Source organism: Festucalex cinctus, chromosome 7 (assembly GCF_051991245.1).
Source record: "Festucalex cinctus isolate MCC-2025b chromosome 7, RoL_Fcin_1.0, whole genome shotgun sequence".
Taxonomy (NCBI): domain Eukaryota; kingdom Metazoa; phylum Chordata; class Actinopteri; order Syngnathiformes; family Syngnathidae; genus Festucalex; species Festucalex cinctus.
Genome location: NC_135417.1, coordinates 30,208,491 through 30,219,502, shown reverse-complemented (window position 1 = coordinate 30,219,502; position 11,012 = coordinate 30,208,491). Strand labels below are relative to the sequence as shown.

Below are 11,012 nucleotides of genomic sequence, written 5' to 3'. Positions count from 1 at the left end.
AACTCAAAACCTGGTTTACTGTGTGTGTGTTTCATCAATTTATAGTGACCTCTAAGCTGAACAAAGAACTCACAAAATTGTAGTAAGGGCACAACCTTCATTTTAATGACTGATTCAACGAGGTTCTCATCTGTTATCCTGATAAAATTATCAAAAAGAGATATGGTGCTCCGCAGGCAAGCTCAACTTAATTTAAATATTAAGTTTGAGTCTCCTTCAATTAATGAGCCAATTGATTATTAATTTAATAATTAACAATTATTGATTTAATAATTAATTGGACCGATTTCCCTTACAACCCTAACCTGCTGCACATCCTTCCCATCTCTATCTCTTTGCCTTGCCAACCTGTATAGATCATTCTCTCCCTCCTTACTGTCCAACCTAGCATACAAGTCATCGTAAGCCTCTTGTTTGGCCTTTGCCACTTCTACTTTCACCTTACGCTGTATTTCCCTGTACTCCTTTCTACTTTCTTCAGTCTTCTCAGTGTCCCACTTCTTCTTAGCTAACCTCTTTCTCTGTATCCACTTCTGCACCTCCTCATTCCACCACCAAGTCTCCTTATCTCCTATCCTTCCAGATGACACACCAAGGACTGTCCTACCTGTCTGCCTGATCAAATTTGCTGTAGTTGTCCAGTCATCTGGGAGCACATCCTCACCACCCAGAGCCTTTCTCAACTCCTTTCTGAAAGCCATACAACACTCTTCCTTTTTCAGCTTCCACCATTTCGTCCTTGGCTCTGCCCTTGGCCTCTTTGTCTTCCTCACCACCAGAGTCATCCTACACACAACCATCCTATGCTGTCTGGCTACACTCTCACCTACCACTACTTTGCAGTCGCTGATCTCCTTCAAATTACACCGTCTACACAAGATGTAGTCTACCTGTGTACTTCTACCTCCACTCTTGTAGGTCACCCTATGTTCCTGCCTCTTCTGGAAGAAAGTATTCACAACAGCCATTTCCATCCTTTTTGCAAAAACAACCAGCAGCTGTCCTTCTGCGTTCCTCTCCTGGATACCAAACCTGCCCATCACCTCCTCATCTCTGTTTCCTGCACCAACATGTCCATTGAAATCTGCACCAATGACAACTCTCTCACTTCTAGGGATGCTCTGCATCATTTCATCAAGTTCCAACCAAAAGTTCTCCTTCTCCTCCAGCTCACACCTACCTGTGGTGCATACCCACTAACAACGTTGATCATCACACCTTCGATTCCTAACTTCAGGCTCATGACCCTATCTGACACTCTTTTTACCTCCAGAACGTTCTTAACAAACTCCTCCTTCACGATAATTCCTACTCCATTTCTCTTCCTATTTAACCCATGATAAAACAATTTGAAACCAGCTCCTAAACTTCTAGCTTTGCTCCCTTTCCACCTGGTCTCCTGAACACACAGTATGTCCACCTTCCTCCTCTGCATCATGTCAACCAGCTCTCTACCTTTTCCTGTCATACTCCCAACATTCAAAGTCCCTACTCTAAGTCCTAGACTAGTGGTGTTCCTCTTCTCTTTTTTCCTACGAACACACCTTCCTCCTCTCCTTCTTCGACCAACAGTAGTCCAATTTCCACCGGCACCCTGTAGGTCAACAGTACCGATGGCGGTCGTTGTTAACCCGGGCCCCGACCGATCCGGTATCAAAGTCATATATTTGATTCGCATGTTTGTTTTGGCCAAAGTTTTACGTCGGATGCCCTTCCTGACACAACCCTCTGTATTTATCCGGGCTTGGGACCGGCACAAGAAGACACTGGCTTGTGCCCCCTCGCGGCTACATTGCGCTATTTACGTACTATACAGGGAAATAACAGCTCCATTTTCACATTTGATAAACTATTTACAAATTTGGGGTTATTTACAAAATATGCATGCATGAGTGGGTGCATGGGTTTTGTTTTGAAACCCAATAGTGTCTTTTGTGTGATCGCGTGTGAAGCTTTCTTCTGCGTTCAGGGGGACACTGCAAGATGTTCACAGTTCTGCCAGTGTAGTAGCTGCTTCTGTAAATTACAGAAAATACTGTGATCAAGATGTAATTTTTATTATTGTTGCAAGGTATTGTGATTTTTTTTTACCTCTCGGTCGCACTGCGTGTGACTGCGAAGGGGCCATTTGTGTACGCTGCCCCAACTGTAATCGAATGTTGTGCAACATGCGTTAGTTAGTACGAGGTTACAGACATTGCACATACAGTATACAGAAGCATGTCTGTGAATACTCTCATCCATCCAAGTCATTTCATCCCTGTCACATGCAATATACTGAACTAGTACAATTGTGATCACTCGATTTACAGAATGCTAAACGTTAGCTTACCTCCGGGGCTTCCAGAAGCTTCCGGGGAGAAATCGCTGCTGCTGCTACCTTTGCCACACTTGAATTGATCTGTTCAACTGGTGAAGGCGGCTCGAGTTCGCCAAATTCGTCACGGATTCCTCGTCAGATGACGTGGACTGGTCAGAGATACGACGATGCAAACTTTCACTCCGTGTCTCAGAGAACCCCGGAGGCGGTGGCTTCTGAAGTGGGCGCCCGTGACGTTTTTGTCGCTTTTCACACTCTCTTATGCAGAATCCGGCTCCTTGATCTTTCTATTCGTCATCTCTTGACCGATCGTGACAAACGCTCTGCTCAAAAGCGTGAGCTTTTGTTTTTAGGGGCCTCCGGTTAGCCGCCGTTAGCACTCGTCTTCTCCCCCCAGCCACAACACTCCGCCTCTACTAGGAAATCACATCCTTCTCGTGTAAAGAGACCATCACTGCCATCAAGAGGGCACAGTTCGTCACTACAGTGCTTCACGGGCTTAATATTCAGAGGGAAACTGCCCAAGAGTCTCAGCCACCCATTCATAAAAAAAAACACGTTTGACGAACTAGTTCGTCTTCGGGTGACGCCCACCGGGTGTCACGTGACGAACTAGTTCGTCGGCGGATTGCAAAGAGTTAATAACTCCCATGTTCAAGCTCCAAAAAATCTCAAACTTCTCAGGCAACGTAATAGTCACGGCCTGAAAACATCTATATGATAAAATTCAGCTATACATATAGCGCCACCTAGTGGTTACAATAAATGTCATACTTTACGTTTTTAGCTACTGTGCTGAGCTCGTTGAAGGGATCCATTTGAAAATTGGTCAGAAAAGCCTTAAGATGTTGATCATAAACCACACCCAATATTGTAACTTTTCGCCAAAGGGCGTGGCCGCTACGGTGATGCAAAGTCTGAAGATTTTTCGTGAAAATAAAAGCTGCATTAACTTGACCGAGATGATCCTATCTTCTCAAAATTTCACACATTTGGTGAGAGTCCAGCCCTGAAGACATCTACAAACTTATATTTCATCTTACTAATAGCGCCACCGAGTGGCAATTTTTTTTCTTACGAATTTTCTTCTACGTTTTTCTCCAAACACGTTAACTGAACCTACCTCATATTTGCTCAGATGAGGGTTTCGGCCTTCATGATGTCACAACACGAAGTTTGTGAGTTTTCGCGAATTGCTGTGGGCGTGGCTAAGCGCTGTTCGACAAGAAAAAACGCCAGTTTTGAGGGTCTAAACATGCACAGAAACTTATGAAACTTGGCACACACATCTGGTCTGGTAAAATGAGCAATATTTTATTGTTGATTGTGCTATTTTTACAAAAATGACTCAATAGCGCCCCCTAGAAATTTTTAACGAAGCAGCCCCGGTTGTACGTTTAAGCAAGAACGACGAATATTTTTAAGTGTATGAGGGAGCCCAAGACCTACAAAAAAGTCTCTTGGACCCATATGCTAAAATGAACAGGAAGTGAGCTACGAATTTTTGAATGTCCCATTTTTGACGATTTTTGCACATTTACAGGGGGCAGACTTTTGCCCACTTCTCCTACACGTTCATCCGACTGAGTTAAGACTTGACCTGGACCATGTCAAGACCTGAGCCAACGACAGGGGGAAAAATCTTGACTTTTCGAAATACTATATGATGAAGGCGGGGCATCAAACTTTGTGTTTCGAACTGAAAAAGGATATGCTTAATAACTTCCCAGTACATGCTCCAAAAAATCCCAAACTTGACATGTATGTTCATAGTCAAGGCCTGAAGGTATCTCTATGACAACATTCAGTTATATATGCAGCGCCACCTCGCCCTTGAGGCAAAACAAAAAAATACCCCATATACGGTATTTTGTACAAAAAATGTAAACTCATTCTAAGTGTAATAACTAAGTCATTTATGAATATTCTTTTACTTTCCACCACTCAAAATTTTCACTAGCATCAGACCTATCCAAACATACGTATTTTTTAATTAGTTTTATTTATTTTTGATAGCCTCTATTGACGTTAAAAGCAGTATCGTGAATGAAGGATATGCTGAATAACTCACCGGTACATGCTTCAAAAAATCCCAAACTTGACATGTATATTTATAGTCAATGCCTGAAGGTATCTCTATGAAAAAAATTCAGTTATAAATACTGCGCCACCTAGTCCTTGAGGCATAAAAAAACAAAACAAAAAAACAAAAAACACTTACGGTATTTTGAACAAAATTTGTGAACTTGTAAGTGTTATAACTAAGTCATTTATGAATATTCTTTTACTTTCCACTACTCAAGATGTTCACTGGTATCAGACCGATCCAAACATCTGTAGTTTTTTTTTTCAGTTTCATTTTTTTTGATCGCCTCTATGGACAATAAAAGCAACATTGTGCAATGAGTACAAGCGATGATGGGTATACATACTTTTGCAAAAAAAATAAACAGTCAGGTCAACTCATTCCCTAAAAATAAAAAAGGAAGCTGATTTTTGCAGATCTTGACAATCACCAAAACACATTGAGCTTGTCACACACATCACACCTGGCAAAAAAAAAATCACATGTAAAAGTTTGTCATGCAATGTTCAAAGAAATTTTGCTCCTAATGTGCCAGTACCCCAATGTGCGAGTACCCCAACGTGCAAGTACCCCAACGTGCAAGTACCCCAACGTGGCCCGGGCTGCGAGGGCCCTTTATAGCTGCTCGCAGCTCTAGTTATTATTATTAGGGCCCGAGCAGCGACCCCTGCGAGGTCCCTATTGTTTTTGTAAAAATTCTTCTTCTTCTTCTTCTTCTTCTTCTTCTTCTTCTTCTTCTTCTTCTTCTTCTTCTTCTTCTTCTTTATTCTCCGCAAACAATCGCGATATGGGGTACCTAAATATTCACGAAAACTCACCGAACTTTGCACACTCCTCAGGTCCGGCGAAAAATTTGATATTATGAAGTCGTTATAACAACGCGACTGTATAGCGCCCCCTAGCGTAGAAAAATAAAAACCAAGCCCGGCACGTTTGAGCTAGAGCAACGAAAATTGGCAAGCACGTGTAGCACCCCGAGACGCACAAAAAAGTCTATTGGGACCATGTAGCTAAAATGTACAGGAAGTGAGCTATGAATTTTTTTATGTCCAATTTTGGCCGATTTTGGCACATTCACTGTGGTCCTGCTTTTTCCCCCTTTGCAAACATTTTTCATCCAATTGACTTCAAACTTAGCATTTATCATCTCAAGACCTGAGAGAACAACTGGGCAAAAAATCTTGCCTTTTCGAAATACTATATGACGGGGGCGGAGCATCAAATATTGCCTTTAAAATGTCATTTGTCCAGAAAGAGCAAATGCTGAATAACTCCCATGTACAAGCTCCAAAAAATCTCAAACTTCTCAGGCAACGTAACAGTCACGGCCTGAAAACATCTAAATGACAAAATTCAGTTATACATATAGCGCCACCTAGTGGTTACAATAAATGTCATACTTTACGTTTTTAGCTACTGCGCTGAGCTCGTTGAAGGGATCCAGTTGAAAATTGGTCAGAAAAGCCTTAAGATGTTGATGATGCCCCACACCGAATATTGTAACTTTTCGCCAAAGGGCGTGGCCGCTACGGTGACGCAAATTCTGAAGATTTTTCGTGACAGTAAAAGCTGCATTAACTTGACCGAGATGATCCTATCTTCTCAAAATTTCACACATTTGATGAGAGTCCAGCTCTAAAGACATCTACTAACTTACATTTCATCTAACTGATAGCGCCACCTAGTGGCAATTTTTTTTCTTACGAATTTTCTTCTACGTTTTTCTCCAAACACGTAAACTGGACCTACGTCATATTTGCTCAGATGAGGGTTTCCGCCTTCATGATGTCACAACACGAAGTTTGTGAGTTTTCGCAAATTGCTGTGGGCGTGGCTAAGCGCTGTTCGCCAAGAAAACAACGCCCGTTTTGAGGATCTAAACATGCACAGAAACTCATGAAACTTGGCACACACATCTGGCCTGGTAAAATGAGCAATATTTTATTGTTGATTGTGCTATTTTTACAAAAATGACTCAATAGCGCCCCCTAGAATGTTTTAACGAAGCAGCCCCGGTTGTACGTTTAAGCAAGAACCACGAATATTTTTAGGTGTATGAGGGAGCCCAAGACCTACAAAAAAGTCTCTTGTACCCATATGCTAAAATGAACAGGAAGTGAGCTACGAATTTTTGAATGTCCCATTTTTGACGATTTTTGCACATTCACAGGGGGCAGACTTTTGCCCACTTCTCCTACACGTTTCATCCGACTGAGTTAAGACTTGGCCTGGACCATGTCAAGACCTGAGCCAACGACAGGGGGAAAAATTTTGACTTTTCGAAATACTATATGATGAGGGCGCGGCATCAAAATTTGTGTTTCGCAATGAAAAAGGATATGCTTGATAACTCCCCGGTACATGCTCCAAAAAATCCCAAACTTGTTGTTGTTGTTGTATGTTTATCGTCAAGGCCTGAAGTTATCTCTATGACAACATTCAGTTATATATGCAGCGCCACCTAGCCCTTGAGGCTTATAAAGAAAAATACCCCACATACGGTATTTTGTACAAAAAATGTAAACTCATTCTAAGTGTGATAACTAAGTCATTTATGAATAGTCTTTTAGTTTCCACCACTCAAAATGTTCACTGGCATCAGACTTATCCAAACATATATATATTTTTATTTATTTTTGATAGCCTCTATGGACATTAAAAGCAATATCGTGAATGAAGGATATGCTTAATAACTCCACGGTACATGCTCCAAAAAAAATCCCACACTTGACATGTATGCTTATAATCAAGGCCTGAAGGTATCTCTATGACAACATTCAGTTATAAATACAGCGCCACCTAGCCCTTGAGGCTTATATAAAAAAAATAAAAAATACCCCACATACGGTATTTTGTACAAAAAATGTACACTCATTCTAAGTGTGATAACTAAGTCATTTATGAATATTCTTTTAGTTTCCACCACTCAAATTGTTGACTGGCTTCACACCGATCCAAACGTATGTACGTTTACATTTTGTTTTATTCATTTTTGATTGCCTCTTTGGACAATCAAAGTAACATTGTGCAATGAGTACAACGAGCGATGATGTGTATATACACTTTTACAAAAAATACCAATCAGGGCAACTCATTGCCTAAAAATAAAAAAGGACGCTGATTTTTGCAGGTCTTAACAATCACCAAAACCCGTTGAGCTTGACACACACACTGGCAAAAAAATATTCTACATGTAAACGTTTATTATGCCATTTTCAAAGAAATTTTGCTTCCAATATGCCAGTACCCCAACGTGCCAGTACCCTAACGTACAAGTACCCCAACGTGCAAGGACCCCAACGTGGCCCGGGCTGCGAGGGCCCTTTATAGCTGCTCGCAGCTCTAGTTTTATTTATTTTTGATCGCCTCTATGGACATTAAAAGCCATATCGTGAAGGAAGGTGTAACAACTATTGCCTAGGTCCATTCCACCCTCTAATTTTTTTTTAGTTTGCTTCTCTTAAAGCAAATTCTCTGTCTGGGCATGAATGCCCAGACAGGATCCAGCCTGATCAGCTCTACAGGTGGTCCCCAGCCACCAACAAAACTCTTTTGAAGCCGCTGACCAGGTGACAAAGGAATTTATGCGTCTGCCGAAGGAGTGTATTTCAAGCAGTCTTCTCGGAGCCCCAACAAATGGCTCCAATGGTTTGGAATACACAAATGACCGATCAAAGGAATGTTCATGACTTCTTATCAATCACAAAAGGATACTCTGGCGCCTCGCCCTTCCTGGAACGTCTAGATGGAGCAACAACACCTCCAAGTGGCGAAACTTGGAACTATCCTTAGTGACAATTCACATAAGTAACCGCATTTTACACATCTATACCATGATAATTCTTGACAGACAACTGAACTACGAATGATTCATGTCATATATTTGTGTGTATGAACATCCTATGTCATGTGTACTCCATAAAGAATGAAAGATAGTCAATATCTCTCAGTTCAGTCAGATTAGACAAGTAGAAGTTACCTCACAAGTTAGTTTATGATGCATTAATTATAATGTGTGTTAAACGGGTTGTGTGGGAAAACTGATTTGCCAGACTGACCAAATTTAATGCCAAATTATTAATCTTTTAATAATTCTCCTCTGGAAGTCTGCTCGAGCGAACAGAAGGGTGTGCCTTCACCTGCTCGCCCCACCCAGAGACTATAAAAGCACGAGCAGACCACTGCCCGCTCTCTTGCCTTCTTCCTGCTCTCACAAGCCTCAACCAAAAAAACTCTCTGGCACGACCTGCTAGTGTCCCAGGCTGCTCGAACTCTTTGTTCCAAGAAACCTGCCAACCACGTGGCTTTTTCTTTCCTGGCAGTAACCGCTGGCGAGAATCGGACGCTCGCTCCACGCCACGCCAAAGCAGGTTCAACTGCAACGCTGACTAAAGACTCTTTTTTTTTTTTTTTTTTTTTTTTTTCCACCATCATCGGTGCTTGCCGCCCGGACTCCGCGGCCCCCGGGGTACACTTGCAACGTACCGCCGGACTCAAGGTTGCGCACCTCAGCCGCTCAGCACCTCACCTGCTATTCGCTGGCGCTCCGCCGCGGTGCTAGCTCACCTCCAACGGCTGGCCTTCCCCGTAGGCAGGCGCGTAGCGGACCGAACTCCACCTGGAACCGGGCAGCCGTCCGGCAGAACCAACCTCGCCAAGTCGACCAACCGATCAAGGGACGAGCCGCGCATCTACGTCAGGCCCCTGGCGTGGCTCCCTTGCTCACTTGTGGAATAACCCCTCTTTTTTTTATTATTTTTATTGCCTTTTCCAACGAACATTGACTATTTTTCCCCCTTTTCAAAAGGCCGCCACTTCTTTGTTCCTACGCAACTCCCATTCCCGTAAGTGTGCTTGATTTCTACCTCGGCGTATCCACTGTGTGCCACTTACGTTTGAAACATCACAAGTCTGGCAGGTCAAATTTTCCCTTTTCCCTGTTTCTTTATTCATTCGCATTCCTTCCTTATTTTTATTCGCTTTATTTTATTCCTTTTCTTCTGACGGTAGAATAGTTAGATAGGCAGTGCTTTGATTCTGTAGTGTAGCAATCGTGAATAAATGCATGTTTTATGAATTCTATTCCGCCTATGTCATCTGTGTTTCCGAGTGGATTATTATTCTTTTGTTAGTACAACGAACCACTGAATGTCGAGTGTGGCGACTTTAGATTATCAATGACTGATGAAAGAAGGATTTTGGTCGTTGTTTGCTCCTGTTAACCCAAAGCAAAAAAACAACGTGGTGCCCCAGAGGTTATCGAGGTAACTACAATTTACCTCTGTAACGTCCAGATTATTAAATCGTCCAAAAGACGACCCAATTATCGCTACAAAGGATATGCTTAATAACTCCACGGTACATGTTCCAAAAAAAATCCCACACTTGACAGGTATGTTTATAGTCAAGGCCTGAAAGTATCTCTATGACAACATTCAGTTATAAATAAAGCGCCATCTTGCCCTTGAGGCATAAAAAAAAAAAAAACACATACGGTATTTTGTACAAAAAATGTAAACTCATTCTAAGTGTGATAACTAGGTCATTTATGAATATTCTTTTAGTTTCCACTACTCAAATTGTTCACTGGCTTCCCACCGATCCAAACGTATGTACGTTTCCATTTTGTTTTATTCATTTTTGATTGCCCCTTTGGACAATAAAAGTAACATTGTGCAATGAGTACAACGAGCGATGATGTGTATATACACTTTTACAAAAAATACCAATCAGGGCAACTCATTGCCTAAAAATAAAAAAGGACGCTGATTTTTGCAGGTCTTAACAATCACCAAAACCCGTTGAGCTTGACACACACTGGCAAAAAAAATATTCTACATGTAAACGTTTATTATGCCATTTTCAAAGAAATTTTGCTTCCAATATGCCAGTACCCCAACGTGCCAGTACCCTAACGTACAAGTACCCCAACGTGCAAGGACCCCAACGTGGCCCGGGCTGCGAGGGCCCTTTATAGCTGCTCGCAGCTCTAGTTAGGGCCCGAGCAGCGACCGCTGCGAGGTCCCTCTTGTTTTTGTAAGAATTCTTCTTCTTCTTCTTCTTCTTCTCCGTAAACGATCGCATTTTTGAGGGCCTAAACATTTACGAAAACTCACCAAACTTTGCAGTCTCTTCGGGCCCGGCGAAAAATTTGATATTATGTAGTTGCCATAACAATGCGACTCTATAGCGCCCCCTAGCGTAGAAAAATAAAAACCAATCCCGGCCCGTTTGACCTAGAGCTACGAAAATTGCCAGGCACGTGTAGCACCCCGAGACGCACAAAAAAGTCAGCGGAAGCCATTTCCTAAAATGTACAGGAAGTGAGCTATGAATTTTTGAATGTCCAATTTTGGCCCATTTTGGCACATTCACTGTGGTCATACTTTTTCCCCCTTTGCAAATATTTTTCAGCCAGTTGACTTCAAACTTGCCATGTATCATCTCAAGGCCCAAGACAACAACTGGGCAAAATATCTTAGCTTTTTGGAATACTATATGACGGGGGCGGGGCATCAAATATTGCCTTTAAAATTTAATTTGTCCAGAAAGACAAAATGCTGAATAACTCCCATGAAGAAGCTCCAAAAAATCTCAAACTTCTCA

General features: G+C 42.0%; 1 long non-coding RNA gene across 1 annotated transcript; it reads right to left on the bottom strand.

Annotated features, from left to right (window-relative positions):
• Nucleotides 1-297: 297 nt before the first annotated feature.
• LOC144022592 (uncharacterized) lies at nucleotides 298-2,690 on the bottom strand. The gene is made up of 3 exons (XR_013284370.1): nucleotides 2,333-2,690; nucleotides 2,092-2,146; nucleotides 298-2,016 (listed from the first exon to the last, which is right to left on the bottom strand). It is a non-coding gene; the product is annotated as an uncharacterized LOC144022592 (long non-coding RNA).
• Between the last annotated feature and the right edge of the window lie 8,322 nt (nucleotides 2,691-11,012).